Source organism: Sciurus carolinensis, chromosome 8 (genome assembly GCF_902686445.1).
Source record: "Sciurus carolinensis chromosome 8, mSciCar1.2, whole genome shotgun sequence".
Taxonomy (NCBI): Eukaryota; Metazoa; Chordata; class Mammalia; order Rodentia; family Sciuridae; genus Sciurus; species Sciurus carolinensis.
In genome coordinates, this window is record NC_062220.1 from 119,208,897 (window position 1) to 119,224,947 (window position 16,051).

The following is a 16,051-nucleotide window of genomic DNA, read 5'->3' on the forward strand; positions in this document are numbered from 1 at the left end:
CCTTAGCCAAGCTAAGTCAAATAAAGAGGAAATAAACTCAACATATTGAAATCTGTGATAAAAAGGAAATATCAACATAGACATCACTGAAATGCAGAGAATCATCAGAAAGTAACTTGAAAATTTATACTCCATAAGTTAGAAAATCTTGAAGACTTTGACAAATACTTAGAAGCGTATCACCTAGTCCAATTGAAGCATGGGGATAGAGAAAAGTAAGAGATCACTTTCAAACAATTAAACTGATGTCACCATGCAAATCCTACCAAGCAAGAAAAGCCCAGGAGCAGGTGGATTCTCAGCTAAGTTCTCCCAAAACTTTAAGGAAGAACTAATACCAATTTTCCTCAAATTATTTCACAAAATAGAAAAAGAGGGAACTCTTCCAAGTCATTATATCAAGCCAGTGTCATCCTGATACCAATCAAACAATTACACATCAAGGAAAGGAAACTTCAGACCAATATTCTTGATGAAAATGCATGAAACATTTCTTACTAAATGGTTAGCGCGCATGTGTAGTTCCATATATGGAAATCGATAAAGGAAATTCACCATATAAATTGATGTAGAAAGATAATCATGTTCTCAATTGATGGAGAAAAAGCACTGGAGGAAATACAACATCCAATCATATTTAGAACCCTGGAAAAGTTGGGGATAGAAGGAGCATACCTTAACATTTAAAAGAAACATATGACAATCCTAAAGCCAACATCATTCTAAATGAGATAAATAAAAGAAGTCTCCCTAAAAACAGGAACAAGAGAGTGATAATCACTTTCACAACTGGTTTTCAAAATGCTTGTCAAAACTTTTGTCAGAGTAATTAGGTAAGATTAAAAAAATTAGATGAATAGGAAAAGAATTGCTATGAGTATCTCTGTGATGACATGATCCTATATTTAGAAGACCCAAAGAACTCCACCAGAAATCTTCTAGAACTCTTATCTAAGTTCAGCAAAGTGGCAGGATACAAAGTTGGTACCTTAAGTCAATCACATTCAAATAGTCCAATGATGAATCAGTTGAATGTGGAATTAGGAAACTATCCCATTCACAAGAGCTTCAAGAAAAAATGCTTGGTAATCAAACTAACAAAGAGGTAAAGGACCTTCTACAATTAAAACCGTAGAACACTGAAGATAGAAACTGAAGAAGACATTAGGATACAGAAACACTTGCTATATTCTTCAATAAGGAGAATTAATTCTGTCAAAAGGGTCATACCAGCAAGGCAGTGTACCTTTTCAATGCAAGTTCCATCAATATTCCAATGAGGTTCTTCCTAAGAATAGAAAAAGCAGCCCTAAAATTCATTTGGAAAATGAAGAGGCCCTGAGTAGCCAAAGCCATTATTAATGAGAAAAGGAAAGCAGGAGGCATCACAAGACCACAACTTCAATTATACTACAGAGGTACAGTAACAAAACATCATTGTATTGGCATGAAAACTGGCAAGACATTCAATGGAACAGAATACAACCCACTGAGAAAAAATCCCATATAAAGAGTTAACTCCCAGTACACAAACATGCCAAAATATTCGCTTAGGAATGTATTGCTTTTTTAAAAAATGGTGGTGGGAAAAATGGAAATCCATATGTAGAAAATGAAATTTAACCCCTACCTCTCAGCCTGCACAAAGAAAACTCAAATTGGATACCTGTGTATTACACAAGAAATCCTAGAAAAAAGGTAGGCTCTGGTAGAAAATCGGTAGGCCCAATATTTCAACTTATAAAGTCAGTTATAGAATTCACTAACAAGGCTCTCAAATCACAAGAATTTAAATAAAAAAATCATTACATGGAATGGCATCAATTTAAAAAGCTTCTTCACAAGGAAGTAAGAGCACTAGGAGACAGCCTTTGGAATGTGAGGAATTCCTTTGCTCCTGCACCTCAGATGGGGTTTCAATAGGTGGGATATACAAAGAGCTCATAAAATTAACACCTCAAGCACCCAAAATCCAAAACAGAAATGGACCATGGAACTAACCAGACACTTCTGAAAAAAAAATATGAATGGTCAACAAATATATAACTGGTCAACATCTCTACCAAATAGAAAGATACAAATGAAAGAACTCTGAAATTTCATCTTATTCCAGAGGTAATTTCAAATATCAAGAACACCAGAAATAATGTTGTGAAGATTATGAAGAGGGCACACTCATACATTGTTGGGGGCACTGTACATTGGTATAACCACGCTGAAAAGCATAATGGAGATTCCTCAAAACACTAGGAATGGAACTACCATTTGACCCAGTTATCCCACACCTCAGCATCTATCCAAGGATTTCAAATCAGCAGACCAAAGGCTCTCACAACCCATTCCCTTCTGAACCATTTCACATTGTCTCATATGTGAATTTTTTGGCACACATCACATACAAAACATAATAACTATGGAGCAAAACTAGGTGCCTTTCAACAAATGAATGAATAACAAAATGTGGTACAGATATGCTATGGAGTATTACCCAACCAACAAGAATAATTTTATGACATTTGCTGGTAAGTGAAAGGTATTGGAGAAAATCATCCTAAGTGAAATGTCAATTCCCCAAAACTAGAGTTCAAAAGTATTCTCTGATAAGTGAAGTCTAACGGGCAACAAGCTATTAGTGTGGAGATTAGATCAGGAGAGTAGACAAAGGGGGTTAAAGAGAAGTGAGAGAGAATGGGAAAAGGAAAGGCAGTAGAATGTATCTGACTTAACTTTCCCATGTAGTGATATGAATCTCAACATCCTGTACATCCATAGAAAAGGGCAGAACTTGATGTAAAAAATTACCTATGGGCACATGGCAGAAAGTTCAGTATAGGGAACAGAGGAGCAGGTGGATAGAGGAGGGGGAAGGAGAGTTACCACACTCTGAATTACAACAGGATCTATTCCATGCTTGTTTTAGTATGATTCAATGGATTCTGTGTCAGGTATGAGTAAAAGGAAGTCATGAAATCAATACATTTCTGATGTGCCAGCTTGACCAACAGTGATGTTAGTGAGAAGGAGGAAGAGGACAAAGGACACAGTGTGGTCAGTGGATACAGAAATAAATATTTAAAGAAAGAAGAATTTTGGGAAACCTGTGGATTAGAGAAGGAGGCTGATTTTAATGGATAGAGTCAGCTTAGAAAGTGGCTCAGTGAAAGGAAATCCAAATCCCACTTGTCCCCAAGAGTAGGAAGCATCCTGTACATGTGAACAATCTTGCGTGGGGAAAGTGGCTGCCACATACCAAGCAGCTGCAAGTAGAGATGGGTAATTGGGAATTCACAAGGGGACATACCAGCAGGTCACTTAACAAATTTCCCAGAGCTTGCCTGAACCAGAGAGATTTCCATAAGTGCAAAGGAAATTTTACTTGGACAATTCAGGCTCTGGATCACAAGAGAGAAAGTGCCCATGGATGCTGGTGCCCCATGATAGCTATCGGGAAGATGCCCAGAGCAGCCACAAAGGAGCATCTGAACTCCAGGGCACATGCTCAGTGTTTCATATCTGGAGCAGAGAAGGTGAAACCTGTGGATGATTTGTCTGTGCAGCCTAAAAGTGAATTTCATCAGAGGCCCTAGGGATTCAGACGTTCTCTGCAGCTAGAGGGGATGTGGATCAATACTCAAAAACAAATCCACAGAATGGTAAACTTGGTGTGAACTAAACCCCAATTACTGGAACCACCAATGTGGGTCTCTTATTACACCTGCTACAGAAACACAAAATTTGTCAACACCCCAATAGCGCTATCCCACCCTGTACTGGGAAACTGAAAACTGAGTTTGCCTACAACCAGGATTGCCTCCCAGCCACAGTGGGTGGAGCTAAGCGAGAAACAATGGCATTGGTTCATCCCAAGGGCTGCATGTTAATACAAAGAATGAAAATCAACCACTACCAATAGTTTTAACTACATAAATGCAAATGAGTCATTTATTTCTTAGTAATATTTCTCTCTTTTTATATTTACATTATTTCATATCTCCATACACCCATTTTTATTTTTATATTCTTTCAAAAATTTTATCTTAGTACATTTTTTAACATTACCTCTTTTTATTTTATTAATTGTTACCATTTGAATGATGGATGTATTTTGGGTGTTTATTGGTGATGTGTGTTTGTTGGGGGGAGTATAACTTCGTGCATAGATTCAAACAAATATTTGTATATTCATATAATTTAAACTTCACATTAAATGCTTTCATTTGCAGTTATTTATTATTAAAAATGGATTTGACATAGATAGGTTTCAATTATATGTGGGTATAAATTTTTGTTATTGAAGTTGATGATTAGTTCATACCTTGGTTCAAATCCTTTGTATCTCCCTTGATTCACACTCTACCCCACAAACAGCCAAATTTTCTTGTTTCTAATTTTCTCTTTTTATTTCACTTAACTTTTTATTACTTCTTTCTATAGCCAGCATCTGCTACCTACTTCCTTCCTCTTTTCTGATAACTTCTTATAACATTTCAAATTCTTTCTCATCTTCTCCACCTTATTTTCTCTTCAAATAAGGAATTATAATTTAAATAAATACAGTTATATAATTTGTGCAATTCATACCCCATCCATGTTGTTCTGATTATTAATACAGTGAATGACATAGTAAACACATGATACGGAATGCCAGAATTAATGAATTTTAGAATCAAAATACACAGGAATCAGTTGAAAAAAGAGTTGATATTGTAGAAGATAAATAAGCTTGATAAAACCTCATCCAAGGTAACCAAAGAATGAGAGGGAAGACATACATCAACACAATTGGTGATGAAAAATGAGATCTCACACAGACACTTCAGAAATCCAGAGGATCAGTAGAATCTATTTGGATAATTTATACACTGTTCAACTGAAATATCTACAAGAAATGACAAATTTTGAGACACATATGACTGTACATATTGAACCAGGAAGATACATAAAACCATAAGAGACCAATTTCTATTAAGAATGATATTGAAAGGTCAATTAAAAGATTCCATCAAAAAAAGCCTGGGACCAGATGGATTTCTGGCTGAGTTCTACCAGACCATTACAGAAGAACTGCCATCAGTCTTTCTCAAATAATTCTATGAATTTGAATGTGAAAGAACCCTCCCAAGTACATTCTGTTAAGTTAGTATTACCTTGATATGAAAACTACGAAAAATGCATCCAGGAATAAAAACCACAAACCAATAAACCTGTTGAACATAGATGCAAAAATCTTTAATAAAACATTAGCAATCTGCATTCTAAATCATATTAAGAAGACCATACATCTCAATGAAGTGGTCTTCAAGCCTGGGATGCAAATTTATTTTAACATGTGCAAATTCATAAAAGTAATCCACCACTTGTCATGGTTAGCACGTTAGAGTTCCTCTAAAGCTCATGTGTGAGACAGTGCAAGAATGTTTTGGTCTGAAATGATTGGGTTATGAGAGCCTTAACTCAGTCAGTGAATTAATCCCCTGAAAGGAATTAAGGGAGTGGTGTCAAAAGGCAGATAGGGTGTGGCTTAAGAAGTGGGTCATTGGGGGTGTGATTATGTTTATCTATTTAGTACCTGGAGAGTGGAGTCTCTCCCTCTGCCTTCTGAACATGTCTGAACCACTTTTATCCACCTCACTATTCCACCATGATGCTCTGCCTCTCCTCAAGTCCTAAGGACTGGGGACATGCAGTCAAAGGACTGAGAACTTCAGATCCATTAGTACCTTAATAAACTTTCCCTCCGCTAAGTTCCTTGCCAGGGCTTTTACTTCAAGCTGTGAAGAAAAAAAAAGCTGTATAACAAATTACATAAGTGTAATTAAGAATAAGAATCATACGGTCATCTCAATAGGTGCAGAGAAGGCATTTCAGGAAATACAGCAACATCCATTTAAAAAATGCTGGAGAAATTCGGCATAAAAGGCACTCAATCTCAACATTATAAACCTATATACGTGAAACGCAAAGCCTACATCTCAATGAACAGAGATACAAATGAAAGGTTTTCCTCAAATATCATGGACAAGAAAAGAATGTCCACTTTTATCACTTCTATTCAATATAGTTCTCAAAAGTCAAGTCAGAGCAATGAGACAAGAGATGAAAATTAAAGGGATATGAGTAGGAAAAAAAAGTCAGAATCTCTCTGTTTGCTGTTGACAATATCCAATATTTAGAAGTCCCCAAGAAATTTCACCAGTAGAATTCTACACCGTGATTAGTTTATCAGTGTAGCAGGATAAAAGATCAACCCTCCTAAGTCATTAGCATCTCTATATTCCAAAAGTGATTCAGATGAAAAACACTTCAGGAAATCCAGCTATTTCACAATAATCTAAAAATTACCCAGGAATTAATCTCATCAAAGTGGTGAACAAATTCAAAAATGAAAATTATACAACACTGAAAAAGTAATCAAGGAACACCCCTGAAGATGCAGAGACTGTTCATTTTCTTGGATAGGCATAATTAATATCCTCAAAATGGCAAAACTACCAAAGGCAATATCCATATTCAATGTAATCCCCTTGAAAATACCAATGACATTACTTACAGTATTGAAAACACAGTCTTGAAATTCATTTGAAATAATGGTCCTCAATTGCTTTGGCAATTGAATTCTGGGTAAGAAAAGAATTATAGGACATATCATAATACCCAATATCAAAGTAGACTACAGTGATGAGTAGCAGAAACATCCTGGTATCAGTCACAAAATAGATATGAAGGTCAATGTAATAGAATGCACGAAACAGAGACAACCTGCATATTTACAGCCACTTGATACTTGATGAAAGTACTAACACTGTATGGTAGACAGAAGATATAGGATTTAAACAAAAGTTACTGATAAAGCTGGATACCCATAGAAATCAGTGGCAAGGATGTGACATATGAGGTACAGTGACACACAGTTGTTGGGACTCCAAATTATTACAATGTCTCTGGCCAGCAATGAGCAGCTTCCTGAAAGAACTATGAGTGTATCCACTCCTCTCTGCTTACTCAAAAGATCTAAGATTAGCATATTATCATAATACAGTGACTTTGATGTTTGCAGCAGGTCAATTCATAGTAGGTTAATGGTGGAAACGACACACATGCCGATCAATAGTTGAATGGATCAAGTGCACAAAACTAAGTGGGAAATAGAACTTCACTTCTGGAGCTATAGCACTGGTGACAGACTCAGTGGCCATCAATCTGTACACATTAAACAAAAGAGGAACTGGAACTCTGAATAGACTAGAATTGTTACTGAAGAATGAACACACTGACTCAACCCCACAGTACCTTTGTCCCACTGTTTGTCAGGGTACAAACTATTTGGTGGCCACAGGCAGACTCCTGTGGACAAAGGCCTATGGAAGTCTTCAGGATGTATTGTTGAATTCTTTTCTTTATATGGGAGGCAACAGCCTGGTAAATGTGATAAAATGCTATCAGCTGGTGAAAACTTGCAAGTGAAAGATGATAGGGTCAACAGTAGTAATTCAAATAAAAGTTCAAACAGTTTTAATTGACATAATTGTAAATATCTGGGAATACAATTTGAGCTTCAAATTCAAGTATAAAATAATAGTGTACCCAGAAATTTACATATTTGTATTTGTTTCCAGTGAGAAGATTTCTGTTATTTTCAACAAGGAGGACATTAGTTTAAATGAAAAGGTCAGGCACAGAAGGACAAATACTGCATAGTCTCCCTTTTTGGTGGAAGCTGAAAAGTTAATCTTATAGAAGGTGAGAGCAGAATATTAGTTACCAGAGGGTGAGAGACAATGTTACAATTAAATATTAGGAAAAAATATGGTGTCTATTGTGCATTCTTTGACAAGACATTAAAATAACACAATCTATGTTTCAAGAAAGTTAGAGGAGAGGGATTTGAATGTTCTTAGAATTCACACTTTTGAACACATTTTTCACCATTGGGGCAGCAAAGCACCTCAGTAAGATTGCCTTAAGGATGACATTGCAAAGTGGAGAGGTGTAAAACCCAACCGACTATTGAGTGCACAAACAACTTTATTAAGGTAAAATCATAGAGAGGCAGAGATAACAATGACCAAGAGCAGAGTCTGTGGCCATGTGAGGTATGTTCATATCGTACCTCAAAGCTGTACATACCTCTGAGAGTTAAATAAACCCTTCTATGTGTCAATTGCTTGTGTGGAGAAGCAGATGTGTTCCTCTGGCCCATGTAATGTTATCAGGGTGACAATAATCACACAAAGGCAGCCTTAAGAAGATTGATGCTTCCTATGTGTGCTAAAGTGTCCTATCATAAAATGTGTGGAAGAGTAAGCTTCACCTTATTGTTTGTCAGTTTTGAACAGTGAGCTGTCAAACTGATGTCATTCTCCAGGGTGGTAGGTGAAGGAAGTCCATTCTTCATTCTTTACAGTTGGATATCTGAAAAGCTCATGGAGAATATCTGTTTTTCCTGTGACCCCAAAACAGTCTACAGGGATGAGTGGAGCAGACTCCATAACCCACAATGTTGAGTTTAGACATTTGAAATTTGGAAGATTTATTGGACTTATCTAGAAGCACAGCCCTGCCAAGTGGAAGATGTGGGACAGGAATGTAGGTGCTTATCTGGAATCAGAGATCCCTGAACACTTGAGGCCTGTAGTTGATACCTTAGAACCAGGAACCCTTAACTCTTCTCACTCTTCACAAATCCTCCTCCCTGAAGGCCTCTTTGGGAAGACTGATATCCCAGATGGGTTGACTGACCAAAGTCACTTGCCTCTTCCTTGAAATTATTGAGGAGAAATATGATAATTTCATCCAAACAAAGTGTCTCTGAAGGACCAGGATATAGTACAAACGTGTGGCCATCCTCCCCAGGACTTCTCACTGCCACCTGCCTCAGAAGAAGCCATCCTGGTGAGCAGTTGACCCCCCAAATGTCAGAGCTGTGTGTGCCTAAGAAGCTGTTTCAGAACTCAGGCCATTCTAAACCAACTGCCACTTGATTTCTGTGCCAAGTGTTATGTTTCCTTCTGCTGTTCTTCCCTGCATGAGCTATTAGTGTGAGTTAATGTTGGAAAACATATCATCGGCTGGTTCTTTGGTGGATCCATGTAGAAAGCTGAATGCCCCCATTTCTGTGAACTAATTTTTTTTCTTTGTTCTTTTTATTTTGTTGTCATTACTGACTTAATTTTCATTCATTCTACACAAATGGGGTACATATTTTCATTTCCATGGTTGTGCACAATGTAGATTCATACCATTCATGTAATCATACATGTACACAGGGTAATGATATCTCTCTCATTCCACCATTTGTAATATCCTACCTCCTTCTCCCTCTCATTTCCCTCAAAGTAATCTAAAGTTCCTCCATTCTTCTCTCACCCCCAATCCCCCACCACCATTATATATCTTCATCCACTTATCAGGGAAAACATTCAGTCTTTGGATTTTGGAGATAGGCTTATTTCCCTTAGCATGATATTCTCCATTTGCATCCATTTATTTGCTGGTGGAGTTGCAAATTGGTGCAGCTACTCTGGAAATCAGTGTGGACCATCCTCAGAAAACTTGGAATGGACTCACCATTTGACCCACTTATCCCATTCCTCGGTTTATACCCAAAGGACTTAAAGACAGCATACTACAGTAACACAGCCACATCAATGTTTATAGTACCTCAGGTCACAATAGCTTGATGGTGGAACCAACCTAGATGCCCTTCAACAGATGAATGGGTAAAGAAACTGTGGTATATATACACAATGGAATATTATTCTGACATTGGTATTTTAATTGGAATTGCATTGATTCTGTATAGTGCATTTGGTAGAATAGCAATTTTGACAATACTAATTCTGCCTATCCAAGAACATGGTAGATCTTTCCATCTTTTATGATTTTCTTCATTTTCTTTCTTCTTTGTGAGTTAATATTTTCTGTGCTATCATCTGAGCAGATAGACAAAATCCAGTTGAAAACCTGCTACAGATGCACCGTCTCTGATCAGGCCTATTCACACTGACATTCCTCAGCCCTGATTAGATCCGTGAGGGCCAGGGGCCAGAGACTCATCTGCACAGAAGGGACTACCCATAACTATAGCCTGTGAAACTGAGGGTCCTATGTGTACCCTCCCTTAAGTCACTCATTTCCTCCATTTCCCCATGTCCACTCTACTTACTTCATGTCATTGTCCTTTGTTCTCTCCTTCCCAATAGCTCCCAAACACCAGGGATCTTGTACACCTCACCATTTGGAAATAGGACTCTAAATCTCAGTTCTTTTACCTTTCTGACAATGCCTTGATTTAGAGTTCTCTAACATCAATTTTGGAGGTTCATATATCCACTCAGAAGAGTTTGACCTGTAATGACCTTTCCTGGGATATCTATTGACTTTCTTATCATCTGTAGTCTCTTTTCTTCATTTAATGGAATCAGGGTGACTGTACTCCCTCTGCTTATTGATCCACTCAAAGAGTGCACATGATATGGGCATTAGGAAATATTCATTTTCCTAAATTGAGGAAAATATTTAAGGCAACGGGGTGGATAGAATAATCAAATAAAATAGTTGAGTGATAAAGCAAACTTATGAAATACTTATAACTCAGCAGACTAGATTGAGTGTGGAAGATTAAAAATGAAGAGGAAAATATATTTAGTACAATTAACTGATCCCTTTGAAGAAACAGCCTTCAAAATATCAATGTGAACATACCTTCACCAGAGCAATTGAGATTTCCCATGTGGGACTGCCACTGAAAACCACACCACTGCTTTCCAATTTGAACGTCAGATCACTGAATGACAGTTGGAATGTAAGGTAAGGTGTGCATCCCGTTACCTTTGTGACACTCAGTATAGAATTTTCAAGCCAGCTCATGCCACATTAAGGGGTGCTGCTCTAGTCTAACTGTGTATTTTACTCGCCCAAGAGTGTTTTTTAATAGTGTATTTTTCCTTCAATATCTGAATCCTAGACCTCTACATTAATCATCTCTGTTTAGACACAAATTAGCAAAAATGTTCTAGTTCTCCCCCAATATTTTCATTCATCCTAAATGCCTGGTGTGAAAGGGAGACATACCTTCCATTTGAGAATCAGAAGAGACTCTATTCTTGGTTTGAAATACAAACCCTACCCATTTCCCACTATTTCTGAATCTCCAGACATTTCTAGAGAAAAGTTTTTAATTTGTTTTACTTATTTTTCTTTAGAACATTATATTTCATAAAAATCTACGGTAAAAAAGTAGAAACATTTCCATGAGAAAAAAAAGAGTATGAGAATGTAATAGCATTTATGTCAGTGCATTTAGGTAGAAGTCTTTTGTATCTTAATAAATAAAATAATTATAAGTCCATTTTGCCTTTCTGATAGATAGCATTGCCATTTTAGTCTCTTTATCAGCATACTTGCAAATCCAAGGTGGTAAATCTACAGTACTGTATTTGAAATGTATGGAAAGGATTATAACTGGGACAAACAAAGGCCACACTGAATGACACAGAATCTGCTTTCACTTGTAGGGAGTCTCCAAAACGGAAATATTCTTTGGATATTTTCACATTTTCCTTTTATGCAAATATCAATATTTTGGTTGGGAAAGAAGTACAGTTCTTTAATACACAAATTTTGTACTTATATAGTATTGTGAATACATTTTTCTTAGTGAACATCTTATTCACAAAATACAAACAAAAATTTAAATTTAGCTTTTAAAAAATATTTGCTATACCCTAGTTTTGGCAAAGAATTAAATAACTATCTTCACTGTCAATTAGATATAATATCATCACTGTGTGCACTTTCCCCTTTTCTTTTCTACTGATCTGGCCATTAATTATGATTTCTTCTCTATTAAAAGGCACTCTATAAATTTACCACAAGTGCTACAGAAATTAATAGCATTTTTGTGAGTACATTAATGTATAAACCTTTTCTATCTTAATACCTCTATCTACACATGTATAGGAAATATAACATAAGTTATCAGATAATGTCTTCATAATTTCAGAAAGTTTCTATTTGCTTGATTTGTTTAGAAGTGATAACAACACTTTCAAATAGATGTACCTAGCATGGCACCTGATACAGAGTAGGCAATCAGTACTTGTTCATTAATAAGTCCACCAAACATACCACAAAGAAGAGAGTTTGCTTTTGTAATCTGTTTGTTAATGTGTAGGAAATAAATTCACCTTGATACAATGAAGACAACTGGGCAAAGCTCTCTTTTTCTTATGGAAAAGGTGAATGTTTGTTGCAGAAAATAATTTTACATCTGTACTTAATATTTACATTCCACTCCTAAACAACTATCAATGTCACAGGAAATTAAGGCAGGAAGTAGTGGTAGTGAGTTCTGTAGTAACTGTAAGATGTACATCAAAACTAAAAGATGTGGACAGTCAGGTTAAAATGAGAAAAATGTTTCCCTAAAGACTCATAAATGATGTCAATTTTGCCCACCACTAAGATACCTAAGTATGATTGGGTTATTCATACTATACACCTACATTCTTGCTAGTGGTCAACAAACTTTTGTCATCATTACCATCCTGATTTCATATCATCGAATTAAACTATGTTGTCTTGTGGGAAGTGAAATGGCCAGATATACATAAACTAAATCCAAATGTTTTAATTTTAAGAAGGTTAGACTTTCATTATTTTAGTACCACAAAAGTTAACATATAAATATCTTGAAAATATTTCTATGAAATAAATATGGGAAAATTCTATTAGGTATATCAGACTAGGCTATTAGTTTTCTCAAAATATAAGAATTTTGATTTTTTTATGGTTTGTTTTGTGAGCATTTGTATCAGCAGATCTGCCACAGAAAAATGACACCTAAAAATTAAACTTTCAACCTGACATAAATGACTATATTTCTGTTTTAGGTGAACAACCCACAAGGCAAATATGATCCAAATATTTTTCATGTGTAGAAAACTACCATTCTTCATTGTCGTTGAAGATTCACTTTATTAGGTATACAAACTTTTGTTTTAAATTTATGAAAATGACCAGACCTGGTGGGACATGCTTCTAATCTGAGACAATAGAATCCCATGTTTGATGCCTACCTCAGCAATTTCAAGAGACCCTTAGCAAATTAATGAGATACTGTCTCTAAATCAAAAAGCAAAAAGGACTGGGATGTAGTTCAGTAGAATGGCTTGTTTCAAGCCCAGTACCCCTACCAAAGATTTGTGGTATTTGCCATGGAAACTTTGCCTGATTTTAAGATAAATCTACTTGGTATCAAGTAGTTGGACCTGTCTTCTAAAGTGTCATATTATATCAGTACATTTAAATAACTGAGAATGAATGATAAAATAACTCTCTTAAATTATACTTTTAACCAGAAAATTTTAGTAATTACCCAATTTCTTGAAAATAAAAAAATAGTTTGAATGAAATTAGATTACATTAAAAAGTCCTATTCAAAAATGAAATTCTACAAGTCTGAAAATTAAATATGATTTTGTCCACTAAGCATTTATCTTCTTAAAATAGTATATTTAATATCTTATCCAATAGTACAGTTCATTTGTATAAGTACTACTGGGATTTCTGTAGCTCCTTCTTTAAAAAGAAAACACATTTTTTAAAGATGAAGATACTGGTTTTATTGACTCTTCTGAACAAGAAGTAATAAAACTCCTATTCACTATGCATATTAAAAAATATAGTGTATAAACAACCTTAGAAACCTTTTTTGAGGCACAGAATCCCTGACTCACCAGGGTATAGGAAAGAAATTCAACGAAAACAGGTCCTTTACAGCATGTCAGATCAAAACTTTTCAGGTTTTCTCAGTAATACTCATGCACTATACATAAGCAATATGGTTGTGATTTAGCAAAATCTGATGAAATTGCAAGTAAGGAAAAAATAACCCAGGTAATTCTGGCAGGAAGAAAAGCTGTTTAAGTCCCTTCTCCTTTCCCTTTAAAGCCCTACAAAAGCTGCGACTTCGTCCACAAGAGAGGCTGGGGATAAAAAGCTGAAACCTAGTGTAACAGGTTACTGTATTAATTTACTGTCAATTATTGACAGTTCCTTCATCTCACACTAGGGTTAAGCTTTCTTTAGTTAAATAAAATTATAGTTTTTTTCCCATGCAAATAAAAATGTCCATAAAAATTCAATGAAAGCATAACCAAATAAGTACAAAACTGTAACATGTTATTTCTCAACAATTTGAACACATTAAATTACATCACATATGTACAAAGCATGTTTAAATGGAAATAAAAGAATTATCTTGAATTAATTTATGAATTTCAGTAAAAAAATATTTCTCTTTTTGGGAAACTATCTCAACTTTCAGTCCCCAACAAGGGCTCTGTATTTTGCAGTGCTGGACATAGGGTGTGTGTGGAAGTAGAGAGGAGGGGATTAAGAAGGATGAATGTGTCTAATTCCACAGTGTCAATCTTGAGGACTGCTGACTCTTCTCAGAGATGAGGGCACTGAGATATTCAATCACTGACCTCCACTAACTGCACTCCAAGTTTATGATGCAGCACTGTGCTCTACTCTGCCAGGAAAGCTTCTTCTATTAAGAGTCTTGGATTGGAGCTAACTCTGACATGAGGTTCTCAGATATATTTGTATACAACTTATCAACCAGTATTTTTGGTGTGTAAAATAAATTGTTCAACCTATCATATACTGATGCCCCTTAGAATATCATAGTGATTTATACTGCCTAAAAACTGACTTCCCTCTATGATGATGAGGAATGGACTTGAATTTTCCTAGGTCTCCCTCTGGGCTTGGTAATTACATCCAGCATAGTGAACTCGGTTCCAAAGGTGATCACCTTCTCTTCCCATCCCCAGAAGCCATTAGAAAAATAATTGATATTTCTCAACTGTTTCCATTGTCAGTCCACTCACACCACCAAAAAGCTTTCCACATGGCAGAATATATGTATATTTATCGAGCTTTGCTGCAACGTGACAGGGCATTTCTCCACATCCATAACAGTTTTGGACATTTTCAGGTAGATGATCCACATCATGGAAGACCATGCATTCCTAGATGTTGTCCTTCATGGCCTCCGTGAAACCCACTTGAAGAGCATCGCAGGATTAAAAGGTTGTGTGCCAGTCTGTTCAATGACATAAAAGGCATATTCCAGCTGCTGTTTCTGAAGCATTGGAATAAAAATTAGGAAGATGTTCATGGCGATTGTGGAAAGGAATGAGAATTACTACCTTCCATCTGGGTTTACAGTCTTTTCCAGTGACCTCCTGGTTCAATATCCAAATCCTTAGAGAAGAACTGACGAACTTCATCAAAACTGATTCCCTTATACTGACCTGAAGAATCCCCGCATGTAAGGCAACTTTTCCTGGCAGGGAAGGAATGGTGAATGTGTGAAGTTTTCTGGGAGATACCTTGTTATTTGAACATGATTGTCACTTGAATTATTGCCTGTAGAATAATCTGTGCCATTGAGGGTGGCGTTTTATTTGTGCACAGCCTGATCATGTCCTACAGTTTTCACATTTTCTGTCAACATTATCCCTGGAGCTTGTGCCGTAGTGAGGTATGTGTTTCCAATACCCAGAGTCAGATTGATGATGTAGAGACAAGGCCAGGAGAGGGAGAAGAGGTTGAAGTCTAGGGTGAAGTAATTGGAGGCCCGCATTATCTGCCAGAGCACAGACATATTCCTCCTTCTACCCAGCAGTTCAGCTGTGCTGTCAGGAGGGATTCGGGGTCACCTTACAGGGTGTAAACTTCCATAAAGTGCTAAGATCCCCATGGATTCCCAAGTTTCTGTGCTGAGAGACTCTGGGAAGCTGGCCCTGGCAGAAGCAGGAAGGAGCAAAGGGAGGAAGAGCGCAAAATGAATGGGAGACCAAGAGCAGGGAGAAAAAACTCAGGAGGGCTAGGGGGAAGGGTGGAGGGAGAAGAGGAGAGTCTGGGTGGGGGTCCTGGGGACCAGAGGACCTGAAGAAGCTGAGGAAGGGCGAAGCCCTGCATTCTCTCCACCAGGCAGCAGCGGGAGGTGGGGCTGTAAGTGGGTAGAAATGCAGGC

General features: G+C 36.7%; 3 protein-coding genes and 1 pseudogene across 11 annotated transcripts in view; 3 read left to right on the plus strand and 1 right to left on the minus strand.

Moving 5' to 3' along the window:
- The window catches only part of LOC124991706 (immunoglobulin lambda-1 light chain-like), a 1,192,366-nt gene that overhangs the window by 921,597 nt on the left and 254,718 nt on the right, over positions 1-16,051 (plus strand). The window lies entirely within an intron of this gene.
- LOC124991707 (immunoglobulin lambda-1 light chain-like) overlaps positions 1-16,051 on the plus strand; it is a 1,154,667-nt gene that overhangs the window by 879,439 nt on the left and 259,177 nt on the right. The gene's annotated exons all lie outside the window — the stretch shown is intronic.
- LOC124991709 (immunoglobulin lambda-1 light chain-like) overlaps positions 1-16,051 on the plus strand; it is a 981,515-nt gene that overhangs the window by 701,772 nt on the left and 263,692 nt on the right. The window lies entirely within an intron of this gene.
- LOC124990511 (beta-1,4-galactosyltransferase 6-like) lies at positions 14,561-15,679 on the minus strand (annotated as a pseudogene).